Below are 13740 nucleotides of genomic sequence, written 5' to 3' on the forward strand. Positions count from 1 at the left end.
TAGCAGTTATGAAACTGGGCAGGGGATTTGCTTTGCATGGGACTCGATAGGGAGAGTAAATGTTAAAATTAAGTGTTTTTGTGCATGATTAATAGAAAGGGGGAGACATGTTAGTGTTTAATTGTTGGAGATGTGGGGGTTACCATTGTTGTGAAGAGTGGAGCTTGAGCTAACGATGAGGACGGGTGGATGTTGCACGTGAAATGTATTTCTTGCTTCATTGAGTAAATGTGCTAACCATAACATAGTTCGTAAACTACACTCTAGTGATTCCAACCAGCATCTATTCAGTATGCTAACATTCACTAGTTACTACATAAAGAAAAAAGAGATTTGAGTTGCATTGACGTCTAATTTTGTTGGGTTTACCCAATTCAACTGGATTCTACACAAAGTGTTTGTGTTGAGATTACATGGTAATTTTAAGTTAAGAACACTCATTTCAAACATGTGGGACCAGTGTCCACGATTGAATCAAGTTCAGCCAAAGAGCTATTTGTTTGAGTGTTTATTATAGTTTTCATGAAACGTGTAAACGCTTGCTTTTTCTCCACAACTCCATTTTGCCTTTTTGTAAAAAATAAATAATACTATTGCAATATTCTTTTAGGTTTCATTCAAGCAATTTTTAACTGTGCTTTATTTTTCCACTGGGCACAATTGTTACCAAGGATAAAGCATGTCCTTTAAAGGGATAGTTCACCCAAAAATGAAAATTCTCTCATCATTTACTCACCCTCATGTCATCCCAGATCTGTTTGACTTTCTTTCTTCAGCTGAACACAAATGAAGATTTTTAGAAGAATATTTCAGCTCTGTAGGTCCATACAATGCAAATGAATGGTCATCAGACCTTTTGTAGCTCAAAACAATCACATGAAGGCAGAATAACAGTAACCCATATGACTCCAGTGGTTTAATCCATGTCTTCTGAAGTGATATGATAGCTGTGGGTGAGAAACGGATCAGTATTTAAGTCCTTTTTTACCATAAATCTCCACTTACAGATGTGAAAGTGGAGATTTAGAGTACAGAAGGGACTTAAATTTTGAATTAAAGTTTTTCACCCAAACCTATCATATCAGTTCAGAAGACATGGATTAAACCACTGGAGTCGTATTGATCACTTGTGTTTGTTTTTGAGTTGCCACAGTATTCAATAGACTGGCATGTCTTAAGGTCAATATTAGGTCAAAAATGGCAAAAAAGAAACAGCTTTCTCTAGAAACTCATCAGTCAATCATTGTTTTGAGGAATGAAGTCTATACAATGCTTGAAATTGCCAAAAAACTGAAGATTTCATACAAAGGTGTACACTACAGTCTTCAAAGACAAAGGACAACTGGCTCTAACAAGGACAGAAAGAGATGTGGAAGACCAGATGTACAACTAAACAAGAGGATAAGTACATCAGAGTCTCTAGTTTGAGAAATAGACGCCTCACATGTCCTCAGCTGACAGCTTCATTGAATTCTACCCGCTCAACACCAGTTTCATGTACAACAGTAAAGAGAAGACTCAGGGGTGCAGGCCTTATGGGAAGAATTGCAAAGAAAATCCACTTTTGAAACAGAAAAACAAAAAGAAAAGGTTAGAGTGGGCAAAGAAACACAGACATTGGACAACAGATAATTGGAAAAGAGTGTTATGGATCTTAACCCCATTGAGCTTTTGTGGGATCAGTTAGACTGTAAGGTGCGTGAGAAGTGCCCGACAAGACAGCCACATCTATGGCAAGTGCTACAGGAAGTGTGGGGTGAAATGTCACCTGAGTATCTGGACAAACTGACAGCTAGAATAACAAGGATCTGCAAAGCTGTCATTGCTGCACGTGGAGGATTTTTTGATGAGAACTCTTTTAAGTAGTTTGAGAAGTTCTGAACATTTTTTTTAATTGTAATAGTAATTTTTCATGTTATTAATGTCCTGTCTATACATTGTGATCAGTTGAATGTCACTTTGGTGAATAAAAGTACCAATTTCTTTCCATAAGTGCAAAATCTGTACATTATTCCAAACTTTTGGCCTCCAGTGTATATATACAGTGCATCCGGAAAGTATTCACAGCGCTTCACTTTTTCCACATTTTGATATGTTACAGCCTTATTCCAAAATGGATTAAATTCATTATTTTCCTCAAAATTCTACAAACAATACCCCATAATGACAACGTGAAAGAAGTTTGTTTGAAATCTTTGCAAATGTATTAAAAATAAAAACGAAAAAAAATCACATGTACATAAGTATTCACAGCATTTGCCATGACACTCAAAATTGAGCTCAGGTGCATCCTGTTTCCACTGATCATCCTTGAGATGTTTCTACAACTTGATTGGAGTCCACCTGTGGTACATTCAGTTGATTGGACATGATTTGGAAAGGCACACGCCTGTCTATATAAGGTCCCACAGTTAACAGTGCATGTCAGAGCACAAACCAAGCCATGAAGTCCAAGGAATTGTCTGTAGACCTCCAAGACAGGATTGTATCGAGGTACTGATCTGGGGAAGGGTACAGAAAAATTTCTGCAGCATTGAAGATCCCAATGAGCACAGTGGCCTCCATCATCCATAAATGGAAGAAGTTTGGAACCACCAGGACTCTTCCTACAGCTGGCCGCCTGGCCAAACTGAGTGATCGGGGGAGAAGGGCCTTAGTCAGGGAGGTGACCAAGAACCCGCTGGTCACTCTGACAGAGCTCCAGCATTTCTCTGTGGAGAGAGGAGAACCTTCCAGAAGAACAACCATCTCTGCAGCACTCCACCAATCAGGCCTGTATGGTAGAGTGGCCAGATGGAAGCCACTCCTCAGTAAAAGGCACATGACAGCCCACCTGGAGTTTGCCAAAAGGCACCTGAAGGACTCTCAGACCATGAGAAACAAAGATTGAACTCTTTGGCCTGAATGGCAAGCGTCATGTCTGGAGGAAACCAGGCACCGCTCCTCACCTGGCCAATACCATCCCTACAGTGAAGCATGGTGGTGGCAGCATCATGCTGTGGGGATGTTTTTCAGCGGCAGGAACTGGGAGACTAGTCAGGATCGAGGGAAAGATGAATGCAGCAATGTACAGAGACATCCTTGATGAAAACCTGCTCTGGACCTCAGACTGGGGCGAAGATTCATCTTCCAACAGGACAACGACCCTAAGCACACAGCCAAGATAACAAAGGAGTGGCTCCGGGACAACTCTGTGAATGTCCTTGAGTGGCCCAGCCAGAGCCCAGACTTGAACCCGATTGAACATCTCTGGAGAGATTTGAAAATGGCTGTGCACCGATGCTCCCCATCCAACCTGATGGAGTTTGAGAGGTCCTGCAAAGAAGAATGGGAGAAACTGCCCAAAAATAGGTGTGCCAAACTTGTAGCATCATACTCAGAAAGACTTGAGGCTGTAATTGGTGCCAAAGGTGCTTCAACGAAGTATTGAGCAAAGGCTGTGAATACTTATGTACATGTGTGTTTTTGTTTTTTTTTTCATTTTTAATACATTTGCAAAGATTTCAAACAAACGTCTTTCACGTTGTCATTATGGGGTATTGTTTGTAGAATTTTGAGGAAAATAATGAATTTAATCCATTTTGGAATAAGGCTGTAACATAACAAAATGTGAAAAAAGTGAAGCGCTGTGAATACTTTCCGGATGCACTGTAGGTCCTATACACAGTATATTATTTTTTTCTATGTATTTTTTTTATGTGCGGGCTCCCGCAGCTGTAACGTCATTTAGATGTATCAGTGATTGTCCGGGGCGAGAGACACTGATATGGAGAAGTGTCACCACACTAATGTTCTGGTGACATCCTGCCTGAAGACACCGTTAGATCACTGCCGTGTGCACCCTCCGGACTCTTGGACAACAGAGACTACAAAAAAGAGGAAACTGATTGGAAAAAGGATTTTATTGGGATAAAAGTTATTAAACTGCATTTGTAATCAATTACACCATGAAAAATCTGTCCAGTTTAAGATTATTTGCAAGTGCATGGTGATATTGCATTGACGCCTGCTGAGGAACAAACAAACGAATAGAAATAATGGGAATTGTTTTGGTTTTAGTGGAAACAATAATGTTCCCTGTGGGTTTCTACTGGTAATGTGTTGGCATCTATTGGTGGCATGTTATATCATCTGTAATGGAAACCAATATAAAACAATAAATAAAGAATCTGTTCTAATGGTCCTATTATTATTCAGCAGAGATGTCACTTTCATTTGATGATTTTTCGAGTTTTAGTCTATATCCATGGGCAATCAACGTTGACAGTAGTCTGTGTTTTTGTGTGAATTACAAAGAATTCGTACATTTTAGCTAATTACTTCATTTGGGTTGGGGAACATGTTTTTGAAGATGTTAAAAACAATAGTTACGTAATAGACTTGAGGTGGTTAAGTAAGTCAAAAGATGAACCTACTTTCATCATGAAAGCATTGTTCTATAGTTCTGCCATACATAGGTGTAATTTAAAGGTGGGACGAGTGGGACATGTCCCTACCACTTTTTGAAATGGCTTTCATCAAGAAAGTGTCTAATGCAGAAGAAACTTCTCCAGTTCTTGAGCGGGCGTTTCCATTTCGTTTGTGTGTTATAATCATGTTATCAAGTTAATTATGTGGAATATTTATCTGAGATCTTAAATTGGTCATCAAGACTGACAGTTTATCAAAATAGTAAAAGATTATTTGACATTATCTGCACATAAACCTAATTAATATTCATGAGTTTCACCACTTCGTGACCCCTCCCACCCAAAAAAATGTCCCTAGCACTTTTTAAAACAAAGTGATGCTTCTATAAGCATATTATCTTGATTATGAAGAAAATGCCATGTTATTACCCAAATACTGGAAAAATCACTGTTTATGCATTAGAAAGTATTACGGTTCCATGCTATGTGTTAGCTATACTATGGGGATAAAACCAGAAACTGGCTAAATCTGACAAAACCTCACTTAGGTTCTCAAATTAGATGCAAAAGGATATAACAAAAAATTAAAGATCGGGGTGGAAGGTAAACTATTAAGAATCAGTCAATAAAATATCCATCTTGATCGACCGCTAGTCTGAATATTAACAGGCACATGTCCCGCTCAGTGTCTGGTTGCAGTTGTGGTAATAGCCTCGTCTGTAGTCATTACAGTTAGCTTTATTGCAAAGTAAATATATAAAATGGTGTTGTTTTGTGTTAAATACAGTAAAGAACTTAGAGAATCTCCTGTGTGACTGAGGAACACAATCTGCCATCTGGCACTTAAACTCACAGACCTGCAGATTAACAGTTTATACACACACACACACACAAACTTGTTTTTATGTCATTGTGGGGACTCTCCATAGACTTCCATGCATTTTATAATGCATTTAACCCTACCCCTAAACCTAACCCTCACAGAAACCTTTTTGCATTTTTACATTTTCAAAAAAACATCATTTAATATGTTTAATAAGCCATTTCCCACGCGGGGACCGCTGGCTGGGCCCCACAAGGTAGGTGATCTCAGGTTTTACTATTCTTGTGGGGACATTTGGTCCCCACAATGTAGTATAAACATGTACAAACACACACACACATCACCTACTGACTGGACATTAGTCTGATGTATTAAACACAGGCTTTTACAACCAATACTCTTCAATTTTACCACCTAAGATAATGCTGAGAATAGATTTTGAGTATTGCAATTTTCAAAACAGTTAATATTTCTGAAATATTTATACTGAATGACCTTCCATAATGAAGCAGCTCACATTTATGCATTTAAGTGCAAGAAGCTTGGCTTTGATATCTAATGATATTAATGCTACTGATAACAATATTAGTACATGTGCTCATAATTCGATGCACTGTAGATGCTAAAACGTTAGTTGCCCTTTTACGATGTGAATTATCTTACATAGTTTATTTATTCTAGATATTATTTGTACTTTTATGCTCAAAACAATGATATCCCATTAATCCATGACATGGACTGCAGTGTATGGAGTAGTGGACCATTTAGTAAATGTACTTAATTCAGTGTTTATTTCTAATTTTCCCACGTGAATCTTAATAGATGGAATATGACTCTGTATATGATTCGGGGGCTAACGACTCTCCAGCTAAAGATGGCAATCCTCTGCTAATCAAAGACTACCGCATGATGGCTGATCATATCGATCTCAGGGAATTGTACTTCTCAAATCAAGAGTACGACCATAAAGTAGAGCACCTGAAAAGAGCTCATCTCTTCAAGAAACTTGAGCTCCTGGAGACAATGCTGATCAAATCATTAGGTGAGTATACATTCACACTGGTTTTAATCAGTTTCAATTCTGTATTTCCAGCAATAACTTTCTGTTTAGAAAACGTTTTTGTCAAGTCATATTGAGGGTTTCTTTCATATGAATTTTTTTTATTTATTTTTTTATAAAATGTTTGAACACAAGTAAAAAAAAAAGTTCCTGTGATACATTATTATTCGTTTCTACCGTTAAACTACCCTACCCTCTCTCCTAAAACTGAGGATTAATTGTTCTATTCTAAAGGTTTTTACTACAGTGTGTTTATGTTTCGAAAAAATAATCTGTTACATGTTGTTTTTATGTTTGAATGAAATATTTTGGGCCTAAAGTTTTTTCCATCCTTATTGTTGAGCCCTGTGATATAATACACTGCCTGGCCAAAAAAAAAAGTCACATACTCTAATATTTCGTTGGACCACCTTTAGCTTTGGTTACAGTGCACATTCGTCGTGGCATTATTTCGACAACCTAATGCAATGTCACAACATTTATTTCATTCATAGTTGCATTAATTTTTGGCCAAGATCTTGTATTGACTACGGGAGAGTTGAACCACTCAACTTCTCCAGCACATCCCAAAAGCTTTCAATACGGTTAAGGTCAGGACTCTGTGGTGGCCAATTCATGTGTGAAAATGATTCCTCATGCTCCCTGAACCAGTCTTTCACAATTTGAGCCCGATGAATCTTGGCATTGTCGTCCTGGAATATGCCTGTGCCGTCAGGGAAGAAAAAATCCACTGATGGGATAACCTGGTCATTCAGTATATTCAGGTATTCAGCTGAATTAATTTTATTGCCGCATAACGTTGCTGAGGCTAGATCTGACCAACTGAAGCAACCCCAGATCATAACACTGCCTCCAGAGGCTTGTACAGTGGGCACTATAGATGACGGGTACATCGCTTCATGTGCTTCCCTTCTTACCCTGACGCACCCATTGCTTTGGAATAGGGTAAATCTGGACTCATCAGATCACATGAACTTTTTTCAGCAAACTGAAGTTTTTTTCCCCGATCAGCCTCACTAACAAGTGGGTTTCTTGTGGCCACACAGCTGTTAAGTCCCAATCCTGTAAGTTGTCATCACATCGTGCATGTGGAAATGCTCTTACTTTCACTATTAAACATAGCCGTGAGTTCTACTGTCGATTTTTTACGATGAGACTTCACCAGGCGTTTTAGTGATCTCCGATCACGATCATTTAATATTTTTTTCCATTAAGCTCTTGGTTCACCACTATCCTTCCAGGTTTTAATAATGTGTTGGACAGCTCTTAACCCAATTATATTTGCCCCTTCTGAAACACAGTAACATCTTTTCCACGACCACAGGATATGTCTTCCGACATGGTTGTTTAAGAAATGAGAAGCTACACACGACATCAGTTAAGGTTAAAAGAAATGTTGCCAGCTGAAACAATCACTGCAATAATGATCCAATCATAGGCTCTTAAGTATCTGCTTATTTAAATCCAAATGGCAACTATTTTTTGGCCAGGTAGTGTATAATAGGCCTTTATCCATAATCAAACCAAATTTGTATTTCTGAAACTGAAAAATATAACGAATATTTGAAATCAATCAGAATACATACAGATTTTCATTGATAACTTAGAAAAACTGCAGTGATTTCCTCATTAGGTCTAACTCTTTGAAAGGAAATTAAGAAATAAACTGCATTGTATTTTTTTCATTGAATCTGCAGTTCACAGCGGGGAAGGTCAAGTCCGATGTTAACTCGCATTCTGAAAAAAGCCCAGTCCGCTCTGGAGCTGCGGCGTGGTTCAGAACTCTCAGACGTGTCTGATGAGGAGCCTATTGTTGACTAAGATCAAGGAGACCACAACAACTACAACACCGAGAAAGATCTTCTCCTCTCACCCAAAGAACACATCAAGAACCTGTGGCAGGACCTCAGAGTGAAGAAGCTTTATCCACCTCAATGGCACCTGTGTTCATCCTCACTGCAGAGCCTGCCAGGAGACTGCCAAATGACCACTGACAAACCAAAGGGTAGGGTCAAGTGTAATCGACTGAAACAACATAGGACACCTGAAGATGAGGGTTGGAATACCAAAATGACAGTCTCCAAACCTTTTCAGATGACACTTCGAGAGGCAGAACTATGAAAGAAGGGTATAAAATCATGTTCCGAGATCGAACAAGAGAATGTGGATCTCAGACATCAACTGGAGGAGCTTACCGAGTGCCAGAGGAAGTTCTGTGTCAGCCCGGTGCCTGCACACATATGCATCCCATAGTATGAAGAACTGCAAGAGTGTGACGAGGAACGTCGCCGACTTTATCGAGAGAAGGAACAACAGAATATCCACTCCTCTCAGAGACCCTTTAGCTTTCTGGAACACGAACGGCTAAAGAAAGCGCAGAAAGAAACCAAGCTTCGTGAACAGATGCTCAAACTCGGTAAAGAGGAAGAGGAGAGGAGGAAATGTCCATTCAGGGCTAAACCCGTCCCACGTGCTGTGAAGGAGGCTGCATTAGGTGAGCAGCAGAAAGAGGAGGAGCTTTATCGGGCGATTGAAATGCAGATGCAGGCGGAAGAGTTGCTGCAAAGTGCCTCCATGCCTCTGAGCATGCTAGCTCAGTGAAAGACAACTGCAGAAGGCCATCCAGGCCAACAAGCAGGCCCACGCACCCACTGACCCAAGATCAACACTGAAGATCCAGACTTTGACGCAAGTTACAGGAGGTTTCGGAAGCAGTTTGACAATTGGAGAGACGTGCAGCCTGTGACGACATGCGAACCCTTCCGATTGCGCAGAACTAACATTGCCTCACACAAGGAATGCATCATTGCAGATATTGAGGCAGAGAATAAAAGCCCAACACGTTGGCCATTTGTGACCCCACCTGCCCTTTCGCCAAGGACGCCCTCCTCTTCTCTTTGCTCCTCACTGTCTGGATGTGGCCAAGAAACGGCAAGAAGCTGTGAGGTAACTGTGATGCCTAAGGGCAAATCCCGGTTTGGTACCAACCCAATCCTGCTCTAAACCTTTACCCTGCTAGTACTCAAGGAAAGTCCTGTGTCTACCACTTTTTTGGATTCCAAATTTTGTGCAACCAGTGACTATCCCTGTCACCGTGTCTCCCATTACTATCTCAAAAACCAACAAAAACAAAAGACTAGTTGTACATTTCAGATCCTGTTTTTGGAAAACCAGATTTGTGTGAGTTGTGTTTGTGTGAGTTTGTGGATATTCCTGAATCATCTTGCTGCCTTCAAGTCCTCCAGGCTACCCTGTCCTACTTATGAGTTTGGAAGCTGATGATGTGGGAAGTGTGTTGAAGTGATTTTGATCAGAATAAATTGGACATGTTGGGCAATTTCATATTTGTTTCTCTTTTTCGCTTTTACTTGTGAAATGTAGTTTTGTTACGAAGGCTTGTTGCCTTAACTGGCTAAATGAGCAGTATGAACCTCGAAGAAGGTTTATAGCTAATCTTCATCAAAAGTACACAAAATGGTTACAAAATAAATTGTACAGTCAACAATCACAATTAAAACTTTATTATGACCAATACCAATTTCTTTTCCTTCAGAATGTTGGAGCTCAAAGAAACATTGGTTATTACGACATAGGGTTGCCAGCTGTCCCATATTACCCAGGTCGTCCAGTATTTTGTGCATACTGAAGTTGTCCTGTACCTAAAGCCTACTGACAAAACGCTCAAGGGGGACACCCCTACCTGGATGGATGGATGGATGGATGGTGAAACGCTCAAGGGGGACCTCGTTCTGACATTGCGGCCATTGTGTCCTGCACTAACACACTCGAAAGCTCAAGTGTCCCATATTGAAGCATAGCAAAAAGTCAGTAACCCAACACTGCGGTGCCATGAAGGTGCACTCAATACGATCATTCACACATGACTTGAGGGTGGTATCTGTCCATTGTGCACTCCCATTAGCCTAAACCCTGTACCTGCTGGCTTACCATAGTTTCATCCCATTAATGGTGACCCTTATTCAGAAATTCCTACAGTTATGAAATCAAATCTTTACCCCTCTGAGTAGAAAAGTTCTAGAGCAGAGGAAGAGGAGGAGAGATGGAAGGAGAATCAAAAACACAGAGAGAAGAAACTGCAGAAAGTGATCACAAAGCGAGTCTAGGCAAACAACCCGCATGTGGCCCTGGCTCAGACATGCCAGTTGAAACTCAAAGAGTTCAGGTAACCTCTGCAACAGGAATTTGAGGAACTGTAGAGTTCCTACCCTTCAATTCCTTTAACCAGCACCGGTGGAACCCTCCAACGATGCTCCAGACACTCTTTAAAGGAGCCTTAAATATCTCATTTATACACTCAAGGAACTTCAAGATACATATCAAGTGGTTCTAAGTCTTCCTCTTATGATAAGGTTCCTGAAGGAGCCGTTGACAGTCCCTAGAGTTCTGCAGAGTACTTTTTTAGGGAACTGCCAGTTTGTCTAGAGCAGTGGTTCCTGGAGGCCTCCCAACACTGCACATTTTGTATATCTCCCTTATCTGACACACCCAGTTCAGGTCATAGAATCTCTATTAATGAGCTAATGAATTGAATCAGGTGTGTCTGATTAGGGAGATATCCAAAATGTGTAGTATTGGGGGGCCTCCAGGAACAGGGTTGGGAACCACTGGTCTAAAGGTTCTCCAGAGGGTTCTGCCGAGCATCTTTTAATTTTAACAGTGAACATCAATTTTGTAAATATTGGAAAAGAAACTGTGTTCAGCTGTGGACTTCTGCTGTGAATCGCAAAACCTGTAAATTCTGCATTATTAGTCCTGGTTCTTTATCAGGCCTGCATGAAACCTGCGGCTGCAGAAAACTGCAGATTGACACAAAATTTCAGTGAATGTCCGTCATTCGCAAAGTGGTATGCCCTTTGTGTGTTGCTTATTTGACTATACTTTCAGCTACCAACAAGAGTGTAGTACACTCGTTTAACACATTTTACCATGTTTACATCCTTTTCATAGACTTCCCCCCAAAATTGGTGCAGAAAACGTGAAACAAACGTACATTGTCTGGTCCAGTTTACAGTATATGCTGTGCAGTATGCAGTACACTAGTATTCCAAGCCCTAGACAAATTACAAATGTATTTAATATGGAGGTAAAGAGGATAGTGGCGTAATCTATACATTTGATCATTTGAAATTAATTGGCTATTGATACTGTATGTGAAATGATAATTTAAGATAGTGTTTATCAACCACCCCTGGAGTCGCAAGTTCGAATCCAGGGCATGCTGAGTGACTCCAGCCAGGTCTTCTAAGCAACCAAATTGGACCAGTTGCTAGAGAGGGTAAAGTCACATGTGGTAACCTACTCGTGGTTGCTATAATGTGGTTCGATCTCGGTGGGGCACGTGGTGAGTTGTGCGTGGATGTCACGGAGAATAGTGTGAAGCCTCCACACGTCCTACGTCTCCGTGGTAACGCGCTCAACAAGCCACATGATAAGATGTGCGGATTGACGGTCTCAGACGCGGAGGCAACTGAGATTCGTCCTCCGCCACCTGAATTGAGGCGAGTCACTACGCCACCACGAGGACTTAGAGCGCATTGGGAATTGGGCATTCCAAATTGGTGAGAAAATTGAAAAAATGATAGTGTTTAATAGTTTCTGAGAGTTTCTGAACTGTTTTCATGTACTCTTTCATGTAAAAACAAAAGAGAGGATCCTGTGGAGCATGCAGACCTGCAGGATCCTTTCCACGATGATTATCCAGACGATTGTGAAGATTACGACCATGAACAGGAGGGAGAACACATGGACAGAGATGAAGATGACAAACTAAATGAATACCATGACAGTGATGAGGTAAGAGGGAATGATATAGGACACTCATATGACGAGCTGGATTTTGATGAAGATGAGCAGGATGTCAGTGATCAGGGTGATGACATCATCAGTAAGCGAAGCCAGAGCAGCAGAGGTAGTGAGAGTAACAACAGTGGCTATAGCAACAGAAGCAGATCAGAAGTATTGGATCATAAAAGCGATGATGATGATGAGAAAAGAAAGTGAAAGAGAAAGTGAGAGAGAGTCTCAGTGGTGCTCCTTGTGGTGAGGACTGATGGTTTCCTAAAATGTGTCATTTATCATTCTTCTAATTACTTTAATGCATTTTTAACTAAAGGAACCTCATCAGGACTTTGTTTTTGGATACATGTGTGTAATAGAGTGAATCTTTTGAAACTTGTCAAAAATATGTCCCGGTCACATTTCACCCCAAAATAAAATGTGCTTAAAGAAAAAGAAGCCTATTCTTAAGACCAATAATTTAATTTAACGCTGCCCCCTTAAATTCTTTGGCCAGCTCATGAATAATTTATGATTTTTATTATTTATTTGAAAGAATTAAAAAACAGTTTCATGTCTATCCTTGTATTTTTCATCTGGTCGAGGTCGATTAGGGTTTTAGAAAGTAATTAGTAATAAGTAATGCAATTACATTTCAGAAAGAGTAATTAGTACAGTACAGTAATCTAATTACACTGTAGAAGATGTAATTAGTAGTTAGTAACTAATTACTTTTTTAAGAGTACTTACCCAACACTGAATAGGACCATATAAGATTTTTTTGCACTGTGAATAATTTTCATGACAGTGCAGCACCCCCCCCCCCCCAAAAAAAAGTAATTACTGTTATGCAAATAAAATAAATCTCATTCTCATAATGTCATGTGAAAAATCAATGATATATTATTTAAATTAAGCATATCATGTAGGATATGTTTGTTAATGCATACTGATTTAAATAATGAAATAATTGTATTAAATTCATTTTTACGTTAATACTGCATTGCAGTAAAGAAGAAAAGCATTATTGTGTAAAGTGACCAGAAACATTACAGTAATAATGAGAATTTGAGGGGAAAACGTGCTTAATTGTCATGAAAATAATGTGATTTTGGGATGAAATGTGACCTGGACATGAAATCTTATGCTGTTATTATTATTATTATTATGCCATGTTTCCTATCAGAATAGTCAGCTTTATTTAACAAAGGGCCCTGCATCAAAGTAATCATGTTGGTATTTTAATGGCCGTGTTAGTGGAATGCATGAGAGAAATAAAATAATTTGGAAAATAAACTCGTATCTTAAATATGCATATATGCATATTAAATAGTTTAAACATGCCACAAGCTAAAAATACACATCATGGTCAGTTTCTGTTTGTACATAGCAGGCAACATCTCAGTAATTTTCCATCTCCACGCGGTCCAGCCCACAATCACGCTGTGTTGCAAAGCCCGCCTCATACAAGAGACCAAGGGCAAATGACACGAGGGGAGGGATTTATCCTGACCGACAGCACCTCTATCCAATCGTAATCCAGAACGCCGTTCCCGTTGCTCTCCACAGCCAATCAGATGCAGCAGAGGGCGTGTACGCAGTCCAAAATTTTCCGCGGCGCTACGGGCTGAAAACTAAACCGAGATGGAATA

General features: G+C 39.9%; 1 pseudogene; it reads left to right on the forward strand.

The window, feature by feature from the left end:
- Positions 1-6054: 6054 nt before the first annotated feature.
- Positions 6055-9295, forward strand: LOC127444272 (protein FAM161A-like; annotated as a pseudogene).
- The last annotated feature ends 4445 nt before the right edge of the window (positions 9296-13740 follow it).

Source organism: Myxocyprinus asiaticus, chromosome 7, assembly GCF_019703515.2.
Source record: "Myxocyprinus asiaticus isolate MX2 ecotype Aquarium Trade chromosome 7, UBuf_Myxa_2, whole genome shotgun sequence".
In the NCBI taxonomy this organism is placed as follows: Eukaryota; Metazoa; Chordata; class Actinopteri; order Cypriniformes; family Catostomidae; genus Myxocyprinus; species Myxocyprinus asiaticus.